Here is a 24763-nt window from a genome sequence, read left to right on the forward strand (position 1 = left end):
CATGCCAAGCCAGCCCCAATCAAGCCATGAACCACATTCTACTGAATGTGAGTTCACCAGGATTTTTTCTTTTTAACGAATTTTTATTGGAATACAGTTGCTTTACAATGTTGTGTTAGTTTCCGCTGTACAGCAAAGTGAATCAGTTTTATGTATACATATATCCCCTCTTTTTTGGATTTCCTTCCCATTTAGGTCACCACAGAGAATTGAGTAGAGTTCCCTGTGCTATACAGTAGTGCCAGGATATTGATGGGTGTTCTTAGAAAAAAAGGAAACATCATGTGCTCAAGAGAGGGGGATTGTACTATAACATAACAGTAGGTATTATCAATACTAAAGGTTTAGTGAAATCTTCTGGTTGAAAACTTTTTTTTTTTTTTGGCCATGCCATGTGGCTTGTGGGATCTTAGTTTCCTGACCAGGGATCGAAACTGCACCCCTTGCATTGGAAGTACAGAGTCTTAACCACTGGACCACCAGGGAAGTCCTGAAAAAAATTTTTTTAAGCAGGGAAGCTCGTCACAGAATCTCTACTGGTATCTTGAGTCATTCTCATACCTTGTGGAATTCAGTGTAGGAAATTTTGCACTAATCAACACAAGGTATCATTCCTGAAGAAAGCATCCCAGGAAGAAACTGTAGCGAAGGGAGGGGCAAGAAGAAGTCTTCAAACGTTAAGCCAAGATTCAGTCTTTACAATTTGGTGATGGAATTCTTTTTTTTTTTTTTCTTCCTGATTACAAAAGGAATACAATACAGCCTCCATAAAAATTGAAGTTTTTTGTGTAGGGGTGTCACATGGTCCATGATTTAAGAGAAATTAGTCTGATAATTTGCACATAATAGTCCAGGCATGGGTGGTAGCAATGGAAATTGAAAAGAGTAGATAGAAAAGTGAGCAGGCAAATCACAACATTTAGCAACTAAGTTTGAGCTTGAAGAATGATGTTAAAACTTCCAAAGATTTAAGAGCTTTCATCCTGGAACACTGCGAAAGTGACATTGGTGCAAGAAAAAGAAAGAAAGAAAGAAAGAAAGAAAATGACAAAGAGCAGCTAGTTTAAAGAATGGGAGATGGGTCAAAGAGAGAGCTATCAAATTTGGTCCGATATTTGGTCAGGTTTGAGTCACATCTTCGTGGAACCATCTGGAGGCAAAGGAGACCCTGGACAAGGAACTCCGGCAGACTGGAAATACAGATCTTAGAGTTCTTATATAGTCCCACTCCACAAAGGGATTTATTCTCTGATGACACATAGAGGGCAAAGAGTGGCAAGAGTTGAGCAGCCTGGCAGAATTTCCAGGTAGAAGTTGCACAGAGACTGAACAGGAGACCAGAAAAGTCAAGTTCCCTGAAAGCCAATGGAAAATATTTCAAGGAGGAGGGAGTGTCCTCTAGATGCTAGAGGTTAGAGAAAATACACACCAAGAAGAGTTCCTGCAATGGGAATCGTTAAGTTCTCAGAGAGAACTTAAGTTGAGAGAGAGATTTTAGTGGCAGGATTAGACAGACACCAGCCTGATGAGGAGGAGAGAATGGTGAGGGAATGAAAGCAGTGGGATGTGACCACAGGCATGACACACATGCCACTTGGAGTCACTTAAGTCCCTGGGCACCGGGCCGTTGTCTCAAGGCAGAGAAAGATCAAGGGAAGGATACGAAATGCAGCAGGATGAAAGCCCTGACCTGGGTTTTAGGCTCAGGTGTAAATGCATGTCTGGGATGCTAAAGGCCTTCAGATCCAGCAGAATCTCAAGGTGAATTCTCTGAAGGCAGCAGAAAGTCTGCGTTCAGCTCCTCCTTTCTGCATACAGAGTGTCTAAGATGAACTCTCTCCTGTTCAGAAATGCTTTCCTTCCCGGTTGGGGAAGTCACCATTTTGATTTAGAAGTCTCCTAGGCTGTAGGCATGTAGGTGTAGATAACACTTTTTGTCTCAGAAAAGGGTTATCACTAATTTCACTTAATTGTGTCAGTACAAACTGGGTAAGATTTGTTACTGGAGTCCAGTTTTTTGACCTAGAGATCTATAAAAAAAATCTGGCTGAAAGGACTCCTGAACTCCATCTGGACTCGATTCTAGATTTTCTAGCCAGCCAACACCAATAAAGCTACACCCTGCTCCCCACCCCTGGATAATTCAGGTGCTATATGAGGACATATAGGCCAACCTCCTGATTTGGTGGTGTCTATTTCTCTCTGGAAACAGGCACTGACTTTTTTTTTTTAATTGAAGTATAGTTGATTTACAATGTTGTGTTAGTTTCAGGTATACAGCAAAGTTATCAAAGTGATTCAGTTATACATACATATATATCAATTTTTTTCAGATTCTTTTCCCTTAAAGGTTATTAATATATATATATATATATATTTAAATATTTATTTATTTGGCTGCACTGGGTCTTAGTTGCGGCATGTGGGATGTTTAGTTGTGGCATGTGGGATCTAGTTCCCTGACCAGGGATCAAACCCAGGCCCCGTGCATTGGGAGTGGAGTCTTAGCCACTGGAGCGCCAGGGAAGTCCCCACAAAATATTGAGTATAGTTCCCTGTGCTATACAGTAAGTCCTTGTTATTTATCCATTTTATATATCGTAGTGTTAAATTAGGAGTTTGGGATTAACATACTCCTAATTTATCCCAAACTCCTAATTTATCCCTCCCCCCAGGCACTGACTTTTTACCACTGACAAAGGATGCAAATTTCAGTAGACTAGCAATTCACATATGTGAACCTCATCATGCTTGTCAAACCCAAATGAATTAGGCAGTCCAAGAATCTTAGGAGGCAATGATGGAGGGGCACTTTACTGTCTGTACCTGAACTTCAACTATCATTGAGTGACGCTAGTGGGCTTTAATATTTGTGCTTAGTATCCTTTCCACTGGTATTAACAAGCTGTCATTCTTCATTGTCAGTGGGCACTCTTCCTTGCCCAAAGCCAAAACACCAAGAGAATGTCTCTGCAGGCTAGCACCAACCAGGTCATCATTTTTCTAACTACTGTTGAGGCCCTGCCTTCCTTGCTGCCTGTGCATTCACCTGGCTCAGTTCCCATTTCCCTATTTGGATGTGAATGTCACTTAGCCAGTTTGCCCACATGATTTCCCAGACCAGGAAGGGACATGCCTTGATGCAGAAAGATGCAATCGCTGCTACCACCATGGAAAGGAAAGCCCATCCTTGGAATGGGTCATGTGCTCTTCTTTCCTTTTGTTTCTTTTTTTTTTTTTTTTTTTTTTTTATGTCAGAAGCTGTGCTCCTGTCATCCATTTTGGTGGTGCATTTCACTCTCTCTGACAAATGCCCATTTGCCTTTGATTCTTCAAGGATACAATTTTCCAGGCAAATGGGACTTCTGTTTATGCTTAGGATTCCAGACTTCATGGACATCACTTAATCCAACATCTCTGCCTCCAGGCAATGCTTTTTTCCAGAGAATCAGAGAAATTCTGTGCATTCTTAAAATAAAAAGTGAGATCTAATTATAGGTCCTGACATTTCCAGGGATCAGTCTGGAAATTACATAGAGTAGCTCTGAAATAACCTCACTTCATTTGCAATTTCCCTTTGATAAAGTTAATTTAGGTGGCCTTGACCCTGGTCAGGGACCCCACTTGCCCTTTGCTCTTGAGTTTGGGGAGTCTATTAGAGCCGTATCCAGAACCTTCTCCCAGCTTGCCTGAGAGAGACATAAGGCTCAGGGAATTTTGGGTTCTTACATGACTCTGCTCTGCACGACTCAAGGGGACAGGTCTCCTTCCTTCTTATCTTTCCTGCACAGAGGCCAAAAGTGAGATTAAGACAATGCAAGTTTAGGATCCAGCCATAAAGTAGCAGTAGGATGTGAACAAGTCACAGCTGCCCTCTGGGCCCCTCAGTTTCTCATGTATAAAATGAAGGGGTTGGACAACAAGCTGCTCTTTGATCCCAGTTCAATTCAGAACTATAAAAGTACTGAGGGATTACTTAAATGAATAAGACTGGATTCTTGCCCTCAGAAAGCAACCCAGTTAGTGACTGGAATGAAACAAAAAACTCCTGAGTCCTACTATGTACCAGGTACCATGCAAGGCACTTTGAGCTCACAATCCTCAGTGCAACCTTTAGAGACTGGTGTTCTCACTCCTGATATGGGCCAAGGAAAGTAACTGGCCTAGCTAGGGAGTGGCAGGCATGTGTTTGACCCCAGTTCTGCCAGTCACCAAAAGTCCAAGGGTTTATTGTCCACCCAGACTGCCTCAGACACTTAGAGAATGTGGTAAGTGCTACAACAGAGGTACAAACAAGGCACTCTGGGAACACAGTGTCTTTTTGTTTCCAGTGGCTTCCTTCCCCATCCAAGGATTCCGTGAGCCTTGCCACTTGGGTCCGGGCTGAGCTCACTCAGGGAGTCAGGCCCCACAGGGCTCTCTGCCAATCCCCCATCACTCTGACTCTCAGAATTTATTTTTTACTTTTCTTCCAGGAATGTCAGCCCACTTGTAACAATAACAATAATCCTTTCTACACAGGAACACTGCTTCAAGGTTTATGAAGCACTATCACATCCATTACCTCAATTTTTTAAAAAAATAAATTTATTTATTTATATTTTTGGCTGCATCGGGTCTTTGGTGCTGCACACGGGTTTTCTCTAGTTGCGGCAAATGGGGGCTACTCTTCCTTGCGGTGCACAGGCTTCTCATCGCGGTGGCTTCTCTTGTTGTGGAGCACGGGCTCTAGGCGCATGGGCTTCAGTAGTTGTGGCACGCGGGCTCAGTAGTTTTGGCTCACGGGCTCTAGAGCGCAGGCTCAGTAGTTGTGGCACAAAGGCTTAGTTACTCTGTGGCATGGGAGATCTTCCTGGACCAGGGCTCGAACCCCGGTCCCCTGCATTGGCAGGCGGATTCTTAACCATTGCACCACCAGGGAAGCCCACATCCATTATTTCATTTAATCACTTCCTCCTCTACATTCCTACAACATATTCTGGGTATCTCTTTAGTATAACAGTCTGCCTTGTCTAATAGGCCTGTTTCCCTTTATTGTGTTCATCTTGGTTCACAAGTTCCATCCTATAATTCAGGTATCTCAGCATCTTGCACACTTCTGTGCACAAAGTGGGGGGAGATAAAAGTTTGCCATATTGAATCCTCAGAGAGTTGTGGCTCTTTCTCATTGCTGCCTTCTTCACTCCTTCAATTCAATGGATGTCTGGTTGCCTGTGAAGGGTATAACTGGGTTCTTCGGGGATAAATCATGGGAGGAGTTCAGACCAGCTGGGGGAAGACAGAGGTGAAGTCCTCTGATGCCTGGTAGGCCATGGTGGATGCTACAGCAGAGTTTGGTGACTACTTAGTTTTGTCTCGGGACAGGTGGGAAGCAGGACTGCTTCTTGGAAGGGCTCCACTCAGAGAAGAAAAGTGGCACTGAAGAGCCCGACAGGGGACAGAATTAGGAAGAGCCACGGATTTGACCCTTGGGAAAGAGTGGACAGCTGCTTGGAAAAATTCTCCTCAAAACAAACAAACAAAAAACAAAAACAAGGAAGGAGAGCTAAATGGGTAACTTTTTTGGGGCACAGAAGTCAAATGGTTGCCGTTCTTAGGAAAAGAGGAACTCTTCCTGCAACACTCAAACACTGCTTAGAAAAAGCGCAGGGAGCTAACTCCCTGGCGGTTCTTGACTAAGAAGGGTGAGGGGCCATCAGTTTCCTGAAATGCCTCTCTGGAGAGAGGAGAGGTGCTTTAAGTCCCAAATTTCTCCTCTGGTTGGAGGAGGGACATGCAACTTAGAAATTTCCCAAGTTATCTTTCGAAATGAAGGCTAGGGCTTCCCTGGTGGCGCAGTGGTTGAGAGTCCGCCTGCCGATTCAGGGGACACGGGTTCATGCCCCGGTCCGGGAAGATCCCGCATGCCGCGGAGCGGCTAGGCCCGTGAGCCATGCCTGCTGAGCCTGCACGTCCGGAGCCTGTGCTCCGCAAGGGGAGAGACCACAACAGTGAGAGGCCCGCGTACCGCAAAAAGAAAAGGAAAAAAAAAAAAAAAAGAATCTGCCTGCCAATACAGGGGACACGGGCTTGAGCCCTGATGGGGGAAGATCCCACATGCAGTGGAGCAACTAAGCCCGTGCGCCGCCACTACTGAGCCTGCGCTCTAGAGCCCGCGAGCCACAACTACTGACCCTGTGAAGCTCATGCTCCTAGAGCCCGTGCTCTGCAACAAGAGAAGCCACCGCAGTGAGAAGCCCGTGCACCCTTAAGGAAGAGTAGCCCCTGCTAGCTGCAACTAGAGAAAGCCCACGCAGCAAGGAAGACCCAACGCAACCAAAAAAAAAAAAAAAAAAGAAACATAGGGGACATGCAGCCCCCACTGCCCCCCAGATCAGGGAGGAAGAAGGCCAGTGGCTCCCACTAGTGCTCAGAACACAGGCAGGGTATGTTCTCTAAATACTCTCCAGGAAAGGCAGTGGACTCTGAGCTCCCCAAATTCTCCTTAGCAAAGCGGACAGGGTCCCGAATCCCGTCAAGTCTTCTTTGAACATAGAGCGGGGGTGGGGCGTGGTCCCGAATGTACAAAATCATTCTTTTCCTGGCAATTCTCAGAAAAGTGGGCAGGGCAAGAACAGCTAAAACTTTTCTCAGACGAGGGGTCAGGGGCAAGATTCCTCAAGGTTTTCCTTAGAACGGGGGCCGGAGGCAAGAAACCCAAGATTCTCCTCAGAAGAGAGTCGAACCCGTGACTCTAGTCAGAAGAGAGCCCAGGGCCAACGAAACCCCTCGGAAACAAGGCCGCGCCACAGCTCGCCCAGTGTCCTTACAGCGCGCCTCATGCGGCCCCGCCCACGTAACCGCCCCACGCCCGCCGGGCCCAGGCCACCTCCGGTGCATTGTGGGTGGGGCGCCCCTGCTGAGCACTGCGGGGAACCCCCTGCCCATCCAGTTGTTGGCCGCCGGGCAGCCCAGCGTAACCCCCCGCCAGTGTCCGAGCGAGCCGGCCAAGGATTAACGCGTCCTCATGCCCCACCCCTCGCGGTGTTCCTGCCCTGAAGCTAAAGCCCCGCCCCCGCAGCACCCTGACTGGACCTGAGGCCCGCTACACTCTCCCATTGGCAGGCCGCCTGTCAGTCACCTCGTCCCGCCTCCTTGGGCCCGCCCAGGCCCCCAGCGCGATCCCGAGGGCCAGCCGGCCAGCACGCTCATTGGCCGCCGGGCGCTGTCCGTCATGAGTTTGGCCTCGCCCTCTTCTGGGCGAGGATCCCGGGAACCCTGGCTGGACCTCATTGGCCTGCGGTGCCGCCACTCAGTGAGACGCGCCTCAACCCGGAAGTGTGCGAGGCGAAATCTGCCTAGCAACCGGGGAAGCCGGGCTGCGAAGCGGGCAATTTCAGTGTGAGACGGAGCGGCGAGACCGAGCGGCGGCTTCTAGAGCTGTGCGGCGGCTCCTCCCGCCCGGGGTCAGCGCCCCAGCGCGCGCACGCGCACCCCCGCCGCCCGAACGCGCTCCGCGCCACCCGCTCAGTCAGTCCGTCGACAGTCCGTCGTCCTGTCGCCGCGCCGCCGCCGCCGCCGCCGCCGCTGGCGCCACCTGAAGGAGCTGCCGCCGCGGGACCCGAGAGGACTGGATACGACCCTGCCACCCGAGGCCGCCCAGGGCCCAGCAGTCGCCCGCAGAGGCGCCGAGCAACTTCGGTGAGTGAGGGGCGGGCGCCGCTGGTGGCGGGTCCCGGGCTTCCGGTGTCCCGGGCTTCTCTGAGGCTTCCGCTTCTCTGAGGGGGCCGCTTCCATGCGTGGACCCCCTTGTCTGAGGAGACCTTCCCTAAGGGGCACCGCCTCTCTGATAGGAGCCTCCCTTCCCTGAGGGTGCCCCATCTCTTTGAGGGACCGCCTGCCTCCCTGAGGGGCGCCTTCTCCGAGGGCCCCCGCCTCTTTGAGACTACCCCTCCCAACTTCTCTAAGGGGACCCCTGCTTCTCCGAGGGATTGCTTTTTGAGGGATCCCCTGCGTTTCTGGGACCCCCATGTCTTGCCTGAGGGACCCCCACTTCTCTCAGGGAGACATTCCTGCTTCTAGGCACCCTTCCCCTCACTTCTCTGGGGGACCCCCACCTCTGCGAGGAGATCCCTGCTTCTCTGAGCTGTTGTCCCACTGTTCTGTGTTCCTTTTTGGCCCTTGCCTTTTTAAGGTGTCCCCCACTTTTCACAGGTCTCCCTTCCCCCCTACCTTTCTGCATTGCTCTCCCTGCTTCTCTGTCCCCACTTCTTTGGGTGACTTCCTCCTTTTCCCAAGTGTCCCCCAACTAATCTGAGGTGTTCCTGCTTCTGTCAGAATCCTTGTTGGAGGTGTTCCCCACTTTTCTGATTTGACCCCACTTTTGATGGGACCCGCTACTTTTTGATGAGTACCTCCATTTTACTGAGGGGGCCCACTACTCTGAAATGCCCATACGTCTGACTGGATCCTTATTTACTTGAGGAAATGTTCCCAACTTTTCCAAAAAAGTTTCCATTCTGGGGGGGTCTCCTACTAATCTGTGGATGCTGCAGTGTTCGGAGGGGTCCCTGGCTTCTCCAGAGGTCCTCCCCCTAATACGAGATGTCCCACTTCTGTTAGGCTTCTCACATCTCTGAAATGTGCCTGCACTCTTTCAAGATACCTCCTCTCTGATGGAGGACACAGTGGATTTCTTCACTTCTCTAAAGGGTCCCCCTGAATTCCCAGGGGTTCCCCTTCCACTTGCCTGAGGACATGCCCCCTTTCCTGAGGTTTCCCTCCTGATTTGCTAAGGGAGAAGCTCTTCCCTCATTTTTCCTTCGAGCCCCCAACTTCAGGGTTCCCGTATTTCTGTTTGTGGTACCCACTTCTCTCTACTCTGGAAGGACAGATCAGAAATATACCCCTCCCATCTTCAGTCTTCTTTCTTGCCAGATTAGGGGTATTCTCTGAACTTTTACCTCAGCTTCCAGGGACCTGGAGGAACTTGTGATTGGAAGGGAAATTGGGAGACAGGCAAAAAAAATGCTGTTTTCTCTCATCCTTTAAGACCTGCTAGATTTGGGGGAGCAGGAGCTGTTGTCGAAGGACAGTCTTGGTTGCTCCATTTTTGAGTCATGGGGCCACCACAGTGTTGTCAGTCCAGTGTAGAGGCAGGAGGGACAGGGCTGGAGCATTGTACCCCATTATCACACTTTGAAGTTGTGGGACTGACCCACTTCCTGTCCCATCCCTCAGTCCTCCCTCTGCATAGTGTAACTCACCCCCCCCCAAAAAAAAAAAAACAAAGGAGAAGAAAAACGCTCTTTCAGGTCTTCCAGCTGTGTTTTCTCTCCCTAGGCCCTCTGATTTACCCCTTGATCCCCAGTGGATCCTCAGTCTGTGGGCCACTCGGGTTTGAAAGGCAGAGCAAGAAGCAGGAAATGGGTCACCTTAGATCCAGGAAGGGTGGAAGGGAGGCAAGGAACAGGGGATTTGAATTCATTTCTCTAAGTTTTAGGTGACTTCAGCTTGTCCCAAAGGAAGTTTTTACGTGGCTTTTACAAATCTTATGTGTACCTTTTTTTTTTTAATGGCCCACCCTGGATTCCAAGTTCACTACAGTAGCTAATTTTATCTGTTTTGCCAAACGCAGAGCTCGCTGGAGCCCAAGTAGATGAATGCTGGCATTGAGAGATGGTCCAAAGGACAGGAATGAACTCAGTTTGAAACCTGAGTAACTTGTAACCACTTCGTGTCCATGCACAAGTCTCGGGCTAAAAATGTGGGGAAAATATTCCTGAAGTGGAGTTCTGAAATATAGGCTGAACTTCGTTGGTTTAGCATTTCAACCAGTTCTTCCCTCTGACTCTGCTAGAACTGCAGTTCACTTTACAGTTTGACTTAAGACTGTCTCTCTCCTGTTCATTTCCATCTGGGTCTTGCTTAATTTGAGTCCTTTGTGAAGACTCCTGCCGAGGCTATAATTTGAGTTCTAAATCTGTCGGTGGACCATGTGGACACAAGTTTCAACTCGAGCTATTTTCTTCTGTGGAGCAGCGCTTGGAGAGTTTCCTGGGCCCTCCGCTCCTGGGGTAGTCAAGTCCAGGCAGGAAGCTGCTACAGACCTGGTTGCTCCCCTACTGCCTCTTCCTGGTCAGCTTGCCCTGAGGGGAAGAGGAAATATGGTGGGGAGCTCAGGGCTTCAGGTGTCCTGAGACAGGGCAGAGAAGTGCTGGCACATGTTTATTATTTGAAAATGAACCCCACAGGACCAGCAAGGTGAGGTGTTAGGGAAGAGGGAGCTTTGAAGTCAGAAGGACCTGATTCAGATTCTGGGTCTGTCCTTCCTAGCTGTGTGGCCTTGGATAAGTTATGGCACAAGATCAGCACGTTACTAAATATTTGAGGGGGTCACATCTCTGTGAATGGGTGTAAAGGCGCCTACAAATGGGAAGTGCTTCCTAGATGTGTGAATAAATGAATCTGAGATAACAAACAGGAGGCAGCCAGCACAGCGCCTAGCACATGGTTGGTGTGCAATAAAGGTTGGTTGTTGTGCTCAGGAGATTATGGTTCTGGTCTGGACTCCCAGACAGGAAGCACTTGACATTTTGCCAAGGCCAAATATGCCCGCGGAGCAAAGAGAAAGAAACTCGGAGTGTCTCTTGCAAAACCCACTGCCCACCTGGGTCTAGTAGCGTTTTTCTGTGTTCAGATAGCAGATGTGAGATGGATTTGCTGTGTGACAGGGGTTTGTGTTTGCCTTGGCCTTGCTTTCTCCCTCTGTAAAATGGGGTAATTTGTGAGTTAAGGCCATGGAGATGTATTACTATAATTAGACCACAGGCGAGATAGAAGATTATTACGAGCTTGAATTGTGGGAAGAAAAAGAAGGTGAACCATAAAGGATCACGGCCATATTTTGGGACTGCTTGACTGAGTGATATGCAGCAGTTACCTGATGAGTGATCTCTCCTTACACGTTAGAACCTTGGAAGAAGAACCGTTCTTTTAGGGTAATGGATCAGATTTGGGGACAAAAGACTGGAAAAGTGATGTACAAAGGCATTTTTTGCCACACAATAATAGTACATTGAGTGTGTGGCTTAGCGCCCATGAGGAGATCAGGATTCACCTTGAGTTTTCAAGGATTCAGAGAGCTGTGAAGATGCTAACTCAGACTCTGGGGATGGAGGCTGGGGTGGGCAGGACACTTTTTTTTTTTTTTTTTGAGAGGGTTTTGTCTTAGCAATTAGTGAAAGCCTTAAAATCATGGCTGGTGAGTTGGGCCCAGCCTTTTTCACTTATTCATGTGGGGACAGATGGCACTTGCCCTTGATAGCTAAAACCCGGGTTGTGGGTGAATAGTGGGTGAAAAATCTGAGCTAGGCCCCCACTGCACCGCTTCCAAGTTTGAAGAAAAGGGTTTTTCCCCCTCTCTTGAAATATCCCCTTTCCTTCCCTCTGCCCCCATCCCCCCCCACACAGAGTGAATTTACTATTGAAGCCAAGAAATACCTGCCAGTCTTAAATTTCTCTTAATTCTTTTAAGGACATTTATTCCATTATATGGGAAAGGAGCAAAGTTTATTATTTTTAAAATATAAAACATACGGTAAACAACTTTAAGGGGATTATTATCCCTTTTGAAATTATGATGTCCCTTGTGTGCCACAGACTTCACTCTGGTGGTTGGTGGTGCCACCACCAAATCCCTTTTACCTAACGGGAAGTTTTTTAAACTTTTTTTTGAATTGAAAGATCCTTACAGCAATAAAAACCCTCGGATAGTTAGAAACGATGTTGATCTAGGTACGTTTATTAGATGTAATGTAACGTGGTTATCCATTGGTGGGCAGCTCTAAAAGGTATGTGGGTCCCAACACTGCCCAGCTTCTAACTGGACAATAAACTGTTGATTTATGTAACTGAAATAGCTGGGGAAGTCAGGGTTTCCTTCCTGTTGGAGACAGCACTGGGGGCATTAAATCCCTGTGGGATTTTGATGATAAGAGAGAAGTTGACCTCCTTCGGAATTGGGGAATAACTACTGAATGGAGTCGTTCCATCCAAATGAATGGATGTTGTTATTTTGAATTTCTAGTATTAATTTTGGCTTTATCCTCTCTGCAGCCTGGTTGCCTTTGTTTACACTGGTGCATTGTTTGAATATGAATTTATCCCTCCAAACTGGCCTATAAGGGACGTTTAAACACTCAAGTAAGGGCTTAACTTGGCACAAGTTTTCCTGTGTGGCCATAAGGTAGGATTTTTTTGTTTTTTTGTTTTTTAATGCAACTAAAATTGGATTGAAAAATAGAAAGTGTTAGATTTTCTGGCTCATATAACTTCCTATGCCAGCAAATAATTCAGCAATAAATGTGTGCCAGTGATGTGCTAGGCACACCATGCTGGGTGCTGGGGGCCTAGCAGTGAGCTGGGCCCCCAGGGACAGATGCAGTCAGTCTTCAAGGATCTTACATCCCAGTCACAGACAAGTAAACAAATGAATGAAAGAATATCTCAGGGCTTCTTTGGGCATATTCCTGGATGTTGGGAGCTTGGGGTGGAGTTTCTTGGAGGTTTGGAAGTGAAACCTTACTACCCTTCTAATTTCCTCACTGGACTCCTTTCTTCTGTTTCCTCCCTCTGAAAGGAAGCAGAAATTATGGTGTTTTCCCGGTTGATTGTTGGCTTTTGGCACTAGTTGATCCAGGATGACTGTGGCTGTAGTCTTGGAGAAACAAAAGAGAGTCTGGAATGGTTATTGCCAGGAGCATTTTCAGCTTTACTTTTCTTGAAGTTGGTAGCAGTGTGTTTTTGGAATCCTGTGACATTTCTTCATGGCAGTGCATATTATGCAAAGAGATAAACAGCTATTAAAGCCCTTCTCGCCTTGTTTTAAATCTTAAAAAAAAAAAATCAGGGCCTCCCTGGTGGCGCAGTGGTTAAGAGTCCGCCTGCCGATGCAGGGGATACGGGTTCGTGCCCCGGTCTGGGAGGATCCCATATGCCGCGGAGCGGCTGGGCCCGTGAGCCATGGCCGCTGGGCCTGCGCGTCCGGAGCCTGTGCTCCGCAACGGGGAGAGGCCACAACAGTGAGAGGCCCACATACCGCAAAAAAGAAAAAAGAAAAAAAAAAAAAATCAGACAAGGGTACTGCTTGGCTGTTGTTTATGGCATAGGAAAAGTGAGATTTCAAATAGGTGGACTGCTTTGTCATGTATTAGTAGGTTCTTGGTGCACAGAGTTCCCTCTGCCCTAGGGTTCCCTCTTGTATTGGGACTGGGGAAGCACTATTTTGATCTTCCTATGTTGTGGCCCAGATTTGATGTTAGTCCACATAGATCAATTATGTGACAGGTGCTTTTCTTAAGTAGGTGTATTTGTGAGGGGTGGAGCCAGAGAGCCGGGGTGGATACTCATTCAGGGCCCAGGGCCCAGCAGGGGAGAGAGAGCATATTACAAGGAAAGTTTCTGGTAGTCTGTCTTCTTTTCCTTTCCCTTCACCCAAGTACTGACTCATGAGGTGAAGAGGAAGGCCCAGGCCGGAAGTGGGCGTGGACAAGCAATGCAACTGTGCACATGACCAGACTCCCACCTCTGGGCTGTGTTGCCCTTGGGAAGTGGATGCTTGCTCTCTCTTCATTTCCTGTTCCCCACACTCCAGGCTGAGTTCTTGGGCTCCAATTTGAGCGTAGAAAACATGTTCAGGTTATCACTTTTTTCTCAGTAAGCTGCTTTGTCAGAACTGGGAGCCACCAGTGGACCTGCCCCTAGCAGTTCTAGGGGCTCAGCTAATGTACCCACAAACTCAGGACTATCTGGCAGGGTGGTTAACAGGATGGTTTCCTATTGCATTATCACAATGTTCCCTGCAGGAGCTTGCCTGCCAAAGGCTGCTCTGGAGATGTGTATAGAACTAAAGGAAGCAGACAGTAGATAGATCCTTCTGCAAGAGTGTGCTCTTGGAGAATTGTTTGCTGTTCTTTGTCTTTGTTGCTTTGTAAAAGTGCCCTGTGTGCAGTAGAAACTTTGGAGTCAGAAAGCCAGATTCTGCCGCTTGCTGGCTCTGTGACCTCAGGAAGGTGGCCTAATTGCAAGTGGCCTAACCTCTTTGAGCCTCAGTTTCTTCATTTGTTGGGTGGGGATGGTAAGCATGAAGCAAGCAGCTGGATTGTTGTAGGTGCCTAGTAAAGGTGGTTGTTAGCAGAATCATACCAAGGCTGACTATTCCTCTTGAGGTTGGCACCCAAGTTTGGATAGCTATCTATGGCAGTTAATACTGCCCAAGAGAAAACCAGTCCACGTTGGGGCCACAAGCTGCTGTGTATGACTGTGGGCTGATGATCTAGAGGTTCCTGGATTGGCTGATTTTTTTTTTTTTTTTTTTTTTTTTTTTTTTTTTGCGGTACGCGGGCCTCTCACTGCTGTGGCCTCTCCCGTTGTGGAGCACAGGCTCCGGACACACAGGCTCCGCGGCCATGGCTCGCGGGCCCAGCCGCTCCGCGGCATGTGGGATCTTCCGGGATCGGGGCACGAACCCGTGTCCCCTGCATCGGCAGGCGGACTCTCAACCACTGCGCCACCAGGGAAGCCCAGATTGGCTGATTTTTGACAGTGGGTTCCCTTAGTTCATCATAGCCTTACACTGCTGCTGCCGCCGCCGCCGCCGCCACCACCTCACCTTGGTGTACCATATGGACTTGCAGTGCCTCCTGAAGCATGACAGGGTAACTAGGGAAAAGGCTCAAACCTACACTCTATGTGGCTGTAGTATGTTGTAGGAAAAGCCTTACTTTTGAGTGTGATGGAAATATTCATTTAACTTGCTAAGGGTCGGGCACCTGGCTGGACACAGGAGCTCATATGCTACTAGGAAAAAACAAGTGCATGAAACTGATAACTGCAGTAAAATGCTGCAGTTGGATTGCGGAAGGAGAGCCTGCAAAGGAAGGGGCGATGGGGAGAGCTACTTTTTAGGTGGCTACTCATTCCCAGGAGAGGAACAGCATGGGCACCGTCAGGGACCTGGAGGTAAAGAAACAGCACCGTCAGGGACCTGGAGGTAAAGAAACAATCTGGTGAGTTCCCTTGACCTGAGGAGGTTATGCTCACCTAAAAATCAGAGTTTGAACTGAGCACCTTTGGTAAGAAAAGCTCAAAGTTACCTTCAAAGGTAGAGAGTCTTATAAAATGTGCCATAGTAGGATTCAAGATTGAACTCTAAAATAATATTTAAATTGAGCTCTGAATAAGTATTTTCTATCAGAAACCAATGATGGCCAGTGAAATCAGACCACGCAGACTCTATTTATAATAGTATGCAGTCTACATGGAGTTTCAGGAGGACAGATAATGGGGGCTGCTTCTGAATTTTTTTCCTTTGAGAATTGTCATTTAAGCTGGTCTAAAACTCTTAACACAGCAGAACAGGTTTTTGTTTTTGTTTTTGTTTTTGGCTGTGTTGGGTCTTCGTTGCTGCGCACAGGCTTTCTTTCTCTTCGCTCTCTGTGGCAAGTGGGGGCTACTCTTCGTTGCAGTGCATGGGCTTCTCATTGCGGTGGCTTCTCTTGTTGCAGAGCACGGGCTCTAGGCGCGTGGGCTTCAGTAGTTGCAGCACGTGGGCTCAGTAGTTGTGGTGCATGGGCTTAGTTGCTCCACGGCATATGGGATCTTCCCAGGCCAGGGATTGAACCCGTGTCCCCTGCATTGGCAGGCAGATTCTTAACCACTGCGCCACTAGGGAAGTCCCCAGAACAGTTTTTTAACTTGCATGACATTTTCAAGGTTTAGGCTTTATATTTATAAAGCTTTAAACTTTATACTTAACCTCTTAAAGTATCTCTATTGAAGGTTGATTTTTGACCCAAATTTGAAAAAAAGATTTTACTGCTCCCAAACCAGGAGTTGGTAAAATTATAGGCCTGACTAGGTCATCATGCAAGAGGACATGGTGTTTGTTATCAAGCTGTGAAGGAGAAAACTAGAAAGACCCGCCTCCTGAATTTCCTATAGTGAAATGCTGGGCACCAGTGAAGGGGAGTATTCATCCTATTAGGAAAACTTTGGGGAGGAATGTTTTCCTCTTTCCTATGTTAGGTTGGAAGATCTGCCATTTAATAACTGGGGAGGGGGATGTGAACTGGATACCAAGTTTTTAAAACATGTTTTTCTTCATGTCTAAACCAAGGATGTTTATTAGCAGGCCACTGATGTGACTAATACTCTTTCTTTGTTAAGCAGGTTTGAATATGTTGATCTCTAGACTTAAGACTGTCATATAGCATTTTTTTTTTCTGGTAGTTTTCTGATTTTTTTCCTGTTAATTCTTTAATTCACAGAAAACATGGTTCACTTACTAACTTTTCAAAGACTTAAAATTGACCTAAATTAGATATGCATTTTTTTTTTTTGTAAGCCATATATAGACACAAAAGAGATATTCCTTGCCAATTGGTGACACATGCAGATGAAGACAGAGTGGGAGATACACTTCCGGTTCACAGTGATACTTCTGAGCAGTTTGTATTTAACCCTTTAGGGAAGCATTTGTGCTCAGAGCCCTGTAACAGTGGGATATCGTCAGGGCCACACAGAGACTAACTGCAGATGGAGCCTGAACTCCATGTTGCATCGACACTAAGCATTCAGAATTATGGTTAGAAATGATACTCAAAACAAACACATGTTGACAAAGTGGCTCATCTCTAGAGAGCTGTGCTTCAGAGAGCTTTTCTGCATACACGACAGGGATGGGGCAGATGGGTGCTTATCTGTCTCCCACAAACTCCTAATCTAGTGTAAAAGTGTTGTGATTTAAAAAGTGACATTTGTTGTAGAAGCTGTAATGTGTTGGGAGTATTGTATTTTTCATAAAGCATAGTCCCTTTAACTATTTTCTGGTCCTTGAAAAAAGTACCAAAAATATCAAAGTACTAGGGAAATCAAATTCACATAGAAATGAATCTTTTCCTTTCCTTTCCCAACCAATTGCTTTGCAATCTCACCATCTGAGAGTGAATATGGGGTGAAATAAGAAACTTTAAAATAATCCTCTTAGAGATTGTGGTTATATTGTCCCTAAACTCAATGAAAATAGTTTTAGACTTTAGAGTACTAAAAATGCAAAGTGTGGAAAGTAGTGCTCTTTTTCATAAAGGTACTTTTTTTTTTAAACTTGGTACGCTTTTGTAAATTAATTAATTAATTTATATTTTAAAATTTTGGCTGCACTGGGTCTTTGTTGCTGTGTGCGGGCTTTCTCTAGATGCAGTGAGCGGGGACTACTCTGTTGTGGTGCGCGGGCTTCTCATTGCGGTGGCTTCTCTTGTTGAGGAGCACGGGCTCTAGGCGCATGGGCTTCAGCAGTTGTGGCTCGTGAGCTCTAGAGCGCAGGCTCAGTAGTTGTGGCGCACAGGCCCAGTTGCTCCGCGGCATGTGGGATCTTCCCGGGCATCTTCCCGGGCCAGCGCTCGAACCCATGTCCCCTGCATTAGCATGCGGATTCTTAACCACTGTGCCACCAGGGAAGTCCGAAACTTGGTACACTTTTGAATGAACAACCTGTTTATTCTTTGGAAAGCTTCTCAAAAAACAAGAGGGAGCCTAGTGTCACTGTTTGATAGCAGTAATCTAAAAATTGCTTAAAGTCTACATAACTAGGTCTGCTTAGCTTGTGAATTGAAGTAAGTGGTCGACAGTTCATTCCGTGTTCTGAGAGAGAAAGCCACCTAGAAAGTTTAAAGGTTAATGAATCCATCCCTTTGCAGCCCTGTCTGCCCCAAAGCCCTCACACTCCAGGAGTAGCCAGCTCTGGCCCTTGCTTCTGCTGTTCTGGATGCCTGGGATGCTCATCCATTAAGAGCTAGCTCAAATGTCACATCCATAAAGATCTCCCAGACCCCTCTCCAGGGAGGGGAGCAGCCTCTTCCTTTGTGATTCCTGTCTTTTCTATGAATGCATTTTCTGCATTGAAAGCATTCTATGTCTTTCTGTGCCACCAGCCTGTGAACTTCTGGAGCTGGTGCCTACAGGCTCCCCAGCCTACAAAACCCTTGTGATGAGTGGTCTCTTAGATGGTTCTTGTTGACCAGTGTTTATCATGTAAGACATCTTACATTTTGTCCACCAGGAACTTTAAAGACATTTTCTGATTAAAACCCCAAAAGTACAGTACCTTAAACATTTAGTAGGTGATGCTACTCCTTTTCAGTCGGTTTCACACTATTGTTGAGCCTTTGACCAATTTCTACTTTATAAAAGAGGACACGAACATGGAATTTGGCCCAAATTTCTTTTCTTCAGTCCCTTTGTTGTACAGGAATTAGCTCAGATGGTTTTTGGAAATTTACCTAATAGTACATTAGAAAGATAATTAGAATATTTCTGCAGTGGTTAGGGTGGAAGGAGGCTTGGCTATTATTAGCAAGGATCTGGTCTGAAGGATATGAAGTGAATTCGGCAGAAATTTTTGTTTAACTTAATAACAGAAGTGTTTTTAGAGTATCATGTTAACTGGTACCCATAACTATTAATTGACTGCCTTGTTCTTAGGGCAGAGGGGAAAAACTTCAGGAGAAACATGGTTCTAGCCCTAGTTGTCTCTTAAATTAGGGTTTCTTCAGTTTTAGAATGGCATCTGAAGGTGATTGCATCATATTTCATAATCACCCAGCTGAACTATTTGCTGTTTAGTCCAGTACTATAGGCACAAGGTCTTTAGGCCAAGCAGTCTCAGCATTCACCTGCCTGAGCATCTGGGACCCCAAACAGGTCTGGATTCACTATCGCTTTTTCCATCTACACACTTGGCCCTCTCTTCCTATCACAGAAATAAACTCTATTTCACCCTTTGCCAGCTGGAGAAATTGGCACTGTCCCCTGGAGCAGCCCACCTGTCACCAGTGCACACCTCAGTCCATAGGGGTGTGTCATTAATATGTCACAGCTGATACCTCCCTCTTTTTTTTTTCATAAATTTATTTATTTATGTTTGGCTGCGTTGGGTCTTCATTGCTACACGTGGGCTTTCTCTAGTTGCGGCGAGCGGGGGCTTCTCTTGTTGCGGAGCGCGGGCTTCTCTTGTTGCAGAGCGTGGGCTTCTCACTGTGGTGGCTTCTCTTATTGCAGAGCATGGGCTCTAGGGGAGCTGGCTTCAGTAGTTGTGGCGCGCGGGCTCAGTAGTCGTGGCTCGCGGGCTCCAGAGCGCAGGCTCAGTAGTTGTGGCACACGGGCTTAGTTGCTCTGCGGCATGTGGGATCTTCCCGGACCAGGGCTCGAACCCGTGTCCCCTGCATTGGCAGGCAGATTCTTAACCACTGTGCCACCAGGGAAGTCCCATGCCTCCCTCTTTAAAACAGGATGGTTGTCACCTTGGTGACTCGTACAGGGTTTGCCAGCTCAGATTCTGGAATCCCTGTGTCAATCTCAACTCTTGGGTCTCCCACCTGACCACACTTTGCTCTGTTTATAGTTAAGTTGGCATTAATCAAGACCCAGGTGAGGAGCAGTGAGGTAATATTTTGCTTATATTGCTTTAATATACATCATCTGATTAATCGTCGAGTAAAGCAGTTCTCAAAATAAACAGCTGCCGAATTAGAGTGAAAATCATTTGCTTTAAACTATCTTTGCATATGGGATTAGGGAGTTTCCTGCATTCCTATACCAGGTCACCTGTTTGAGAATAAACTATTTTTGTTTGGTTTTTGAATTTGAACATTTGAATTTCTTTGTAGCAAAGCAAATTGCTGACAAGTCAGGGAAGGTGTTTGGGGGACAACAACTTGTATTTTGTATCATTTTTAGTTTAAGGAATGCTTCTCTTTTGGCCCTGGGGAAGTTGTGCCAGACATTGGCATTAAGCCCTTGGAAGATTTTGGGGGTAGGATTGATTGGGGGTGGAATCAACAATAAAAAGTTGCCAATTAGGTGTGGAACTCAACACAATTAAAATGGGCTTTTTTAAAACTTCTTATTGGGGTGGGGGCACATAGCAGAAAATTTTATTTGTAAAACTTATTCTACATTAAGTGTTTTTAAAGTTTGGGGTCAAGACCAACTGTGGGTTGGAATTACATTGATTCTTTTTAAAAAATGAAATAGAAAATATCAGTACATTGCAAGGTATGTTTGGTGAAACTTTTGTTTCACTTGTATTAGGATATGTTATCTAGGTGTCTCATCATGAATTATTTGTTTTAACGCTGTAAAAAGAACATGGAAAGGGCCTTTTTTGGTGATTCTTCAGAACCTAATCTTGATATTGAGAGCTTCTTGTGATACTAGATATTTTATTTTCCCTATTAAAACTGTGTTTGTTTTATGTAGTTGAACATCTCCAAAGCTCATCCTCTCTCAGGTTAGACTGTTTCCCGTGTTTCCTCCAAGTCACTGGAGAGGGAAGGGTGCAGATTTGCTTTCTTGGGGGGTTTCACCTTCTCCCAGAGGCACGGGGGCAGATTGGGAGGTAACTGGAGAGGGAGAGCAGTCATCCCTGAAGTGTCTTTGAAGTGGGTGGGTCTGGAGCTTGCTTTGTAGAACTCTCTTTACTGCGCTGGAAGAATTACGGTTTCGCCGCTCCCCTGGAGGGGAACTTCTGTGTGACGACCCCGCGGGGGTGGCATTCTAACTTTGGTTTTCAGAAGCAGTTGCCTGAGGTCTCGCGGCTCAGTTGGAGCGAGGTCAGCAGTGAGCGCGTCGTGAGTCAGCCCTGGGCGCGGCCCGCCCGGCTCTGCCGCGGGTGAGCTGGCGACGACCCCCCTAACCCTGCGGCAGGAGCCCGCCCGAGCCCTCGTGGGAAACCGGCGCGCGGGGCCGGGCGTCCAGTGGAGCGCGGTCAGGAGGGGCGGTGCTTCCGGGGCGGTGTCGATCTGCCTGACCCCGCCCACCACCATCAGGTCCCGCCCCAACCCACTGGCCCCGCCCAGCCGGGCGCGGGCGGGCGGCGTCGCCTTTAAGAGCTCCCCGGTGTTTTGGGGGCCGCGGGCCGGGCGCGCTGACCTGGTGCGCATGTCCCGGGCGGTGACGCCGGCGCCGGGCTCCATGTGTGCGGCCGAGGGGCGCATTATCTGGCCGGCGGCGCGGGCGGGCGGGCGGACCGGCGGAGCGAGCGCCGCGGGCCCGGGCGGCCCCACAGGCGGAGCGAGCGCGCGCGGCCCGGCGCCCCCAGCCCCTCGGCCGCCCGGCCCCGCAGGCGACCCCGACCCCGGCCCCGCGGCCCCTTGAACCCGCGCGCTGTCCTAGGGCCCGGCCGGCCCACGGCCCGGTAAGTTCCGGACCAAACTTGGCGGGGGGCGGGGGCTGGGGTCGGGGCCGAGGTCGTGCGAGGGAGACTGGAGCGGCAGGGGCGGTGTGGTTTGGGCAGGGTCGGAGGGTCGGGGGGCTGTGAGGGACCCCTGTGTGAGCATGGAAAAGTGAGAGCGAGCGAGTACTGCTTTTATTCTGGGAGCGTCTTTCTTGCGCTGCCCTGGAAAGTTCCGCGCTCCGACGCCGCCCGGGCACGTGGGGGCCGGGCCGGGCGGGGGTCCTGGAAAGTCGCGTCGTCGCCCCTCTTCCTCCTGCGCTTCCTCTGGGGTCGGGGGAGGGGTCGGGCCGAGAGGCGCAGCTTCCCAGCGGCCGGGACGGGCTGGGGGGCGGTGGCACGTGGGCGCGCAGGGCGAGGGTCCCGGGCGGGGGTCGCGGGCTGGCCGGGCCGCGGCGCTGAACCCCGCGGCGACGGCGACGGCGGCTGCGGATCCCGTGTCAGAATAAGAGTCCCCGCGCGCCCACGCCTGCAGGGCTGGCCCTCCCCCCGCTCGCGCCCTTCCTGCCTGACCCCCGGGAGCCGCGGGACCCTTCCCCCTCTGTGGGTTCCGGCCTTTCACAGGGCTTTACACTTTAAATTTGCCTCCCCATCTAGGCGTTGGCTGTATTGATTTCTTTTTTCCCACCTGGAAAGGGTCGGCATCAGTGACTAGACAGCAGCAGCTGGCCTTTTAAAGGGATTATTGCCAAGAATCGGAATTGATCACTTCAACAAGGAAGGGCTTATGGGCAGGGCCCTAGCCTAGAGCGTGATTGACACTTGGTGTGTGCGCAAACACTGGGACACAGAAATGAATGGGGATCCCTCCCTTAGGAACTGAATGACACTTTGGGTGCACGTTTCTGCCCTGCCCTGGGAATTTTGCAGGGACTGCTTAATTTTGTGTATAGGATCCTATGCCTTTAGGTGTGTAGTTCATCCTTATCTTTAGAGCTTTGGATTCTTTAGACCAAAGTCCGAGTGAGTCACTTGCGCCTTTAATTTCCTCTCTTCCTTACCCTTTTACTTCTTTCAGTTTTCTTGGAGTGCACAGTACTGGTTAAGTCTCTGGTTCCGTATGTCCATTTCACACAGTGACACCTTCTGGCTGTGGTAGCGCAGAGAAACTGAGGGACAGACAGCCTTCTGTGCAGTTGCTTTAGTCTTGGACGCACTGTCCTGTTGATGTTTTTATTTCTTCTGGTAGTGGTTACAAGTTTTCTTTTAAGTTAGATTATGTGCAGTGTTTGCTGGCACCAGATCAATATGCTGAGTAGCGTGTTAGACCTGACAGCAAGCTATGGAGGAAGGCTAAAAGATCACACTGGCCCCGATTTGAATGCCCACTGTGTGCTAAGCTCAGTGCACAGACATATTTCAGTGCCCTTAACAATCCGATGGAGGAAGGGAGAGTATAGTCCCCACTTTACAGGTGAGAAAACTGGGGCTTCTGGAGGTCAGGCTGCTTGCCCAAGACTGCTTAGTAGAGAGGCAGAGCTGGGCTTGCGCCTGCCCTGTGGGGCACCAGAGCCCAGGAATGCTCCTGTTTGCAAGCCCAGTATGTGAGTATTTTCTGGGAGCTCCTAAAACACAAGGCCATTTATTTGTCCAGGCTCCAGTACACCTCTGCTTGGAGTTGGGGGATGACCTGGTGACACCATTTCTAGCCCTGCTTTGTCCTCGGAGAGCAGAGTTACCAGCTGGCTTTTAAGAACCAAGCCACAGAGTCACCCCTTTGCCTTGCTTCCATAGCCTGTAACTCAGAAAAGTTGGTCCTTTTCTAGAGGAAGCAGTTTAGGTTGGGGATTTTGAGAGTAATTTGCTAGACCCTTTCCTCAGTTACTCCCCCACCCTTCATCTTTCATCCCCTATTTCTCCCCTAAAATTCTGAAGCTGGGTTTTGCCAGAGGATTGCCTCTCATCTTGGATGTGATGTAGAGAATGGGATTAATGTATTAATGATTTGGATGCATTGTTATTTCCATTCAGATGACATCATTTTTTAATGTCAAGTCATCTCTATTAATGCAGTATCATTTGGCAGATCCTACAATTTTATATTTTGATAGAGAGGAAAGAAATAATGCTGCTCTTTGTAAAAAAAAAAAAAAAGTCCTGGAAGGATTTGTACCAAGATTAGGGTTAGCAGTAGTTTGTTTGTTGTCTTAACTTTTTGATACCTGTGTTTTATGTTTTTTTAAAAAAAGAAGGAACATTTTAAATTTAAGTAATAAAACATTTTAAAGACTCCAATTCTCAACTCTTTAGTAGTTCTTCTCACTTGTTTTGTATCACTTATTTTGTTACTTTGTGGCATTGCGAGTAGTGATTTCTGTATTGATTTATTCAATAAATATCAATGTGCATACTGTGCCTCCGGCACCATGCTAGGAATCCCTGCTCAGTGGAGTTTACTGTGAGATTAATGGGAGAGAAATCGTAACTAATCTCATAAACTTGGGGAAACTTACAAGGGCCAAGGAGAGAAGGATGCTGTGACCTGGTGAGCAAGACTTGAGGGGGTCTTTTTTCAGCTGGGATCAGAGGACATGTAGGAGCTAAATAGCTAAAGTGAAAAAGGAAGAGCATTTCTGGCAGAGAGAGTGCTTGGGACTGAAGGAAGATCAGTATGGTTGGAGCAGAGAGAGACAAATGCTCAGGCTCCAGGGCTGAGGGGTCTGGAATTTACCTTGAGAACAGTAGGACCTCATTGAAGAGGATAATACAGGGACCCATGTGATGAGGGTGCATTGGGCCTTAGATAGCAGAAGACTGGAAGATGGTGCCTGAAGGACATGAGGGGGACAGTAGCGAAGCCATTCTGAAATGTTGGCATTTTCTGGTGTTCTGTTGGGAGAAAATCAAGAATGACCTTCAGAGTCTTGAATGTGTCTGTTTCCAAGAGACAGAAATGTAATGCCTTTACCACTGAATCCAGTTAAGGACTCTTGGTGTGGGTGTGTTAACCTCTGAAAGCATAGGCAACTCAAATGCTTGCCTGGAGAACTACCTGTTTGGACTTGGTAGTCCAAACTACCAAGTTTGGACTTTGGGTGTTTCTGTGCCATCAAATGGAATGGAAAAGATTATTTTCCCTAGGCTTATTTTTTTCTCCCTGATGATTGAGTTAATTTATGCTCACTGTAGAAAACTAGGAGGATTATGAAACAGGTGAGTAGGTGAGGTCTTCATGAGCAGTCGTCCTGGGGTAATAGAGTGTCATTGGGATTTCCTTGTAATAGTTGTCGGGTTAGGAAGTGCGGCAGAACCAGAAGAACGAGTTGGCAGTGTCATAGATTGAGGCTTACAGAACTGTGCAGCCTGCTAAGTGTGGTTGTTTGTTAGAATGGATGCTCTTGAGTTATTTGAACTGTTTTAGGAGGTGAGTTGGACAGCCTGGCCTCAGATTGCTTTTCTTTCAGGTAATGAAACTTACTTTATGTGCTGACTGTGCAAAGCTACATCTTTGCCTTGAATTAGGAGGGCAACGCGTTAAGAAGGTTGACGTAAAAA

General features: G+C 47.8%; 1 protein-coding gene across 10 annotated transcripts in view; it reads left to right on the forward strand.

Annotated features, from left to right (window-relative positions):
• Window positions 1-7359: 7359 nt before the first annotated feature.
• The window catches only part of GATAD2A (GATA zinc finger domain containing 2A), a 100675-nt gene continuing 83271 nt past the window's right edge, over window positions 7360-24763 (forward strand). For 5 of the 10 annotated variants that reach the window (XM_060093952.1, XM_060093954.1, XM_060093962.1 and 2 more), the window contains exon 1: window positions 7593-7680. The gene's annotated coding sequence lies outside the window, so the exon portion shown is untranslated. Of the gene's footprint in view, window positions 7681-21131; window positions 21233-24763 lie in introns of those variants that run through there. The other 5 variants (XM_060093964.1, XM_060093958.1, XM_060093967.1 and 2 more) reach the window with 5 other exon arrangements.

This window comes from Mesoplodon densirostris, chromosome 3 (genome assembly GCF_025265405.1).
Source record: "Mesoplodon densirostris isolate mMesDen1 chromosome 3, mMesDen1 primary haplotype, whole genome shotgun sequence".
NCBI lineage: Eukaryota > Metazoa > Chordata > Mammalia > Artiodactyla > Ziphiidae > Mesoplodon > Mesoplodon densirostris.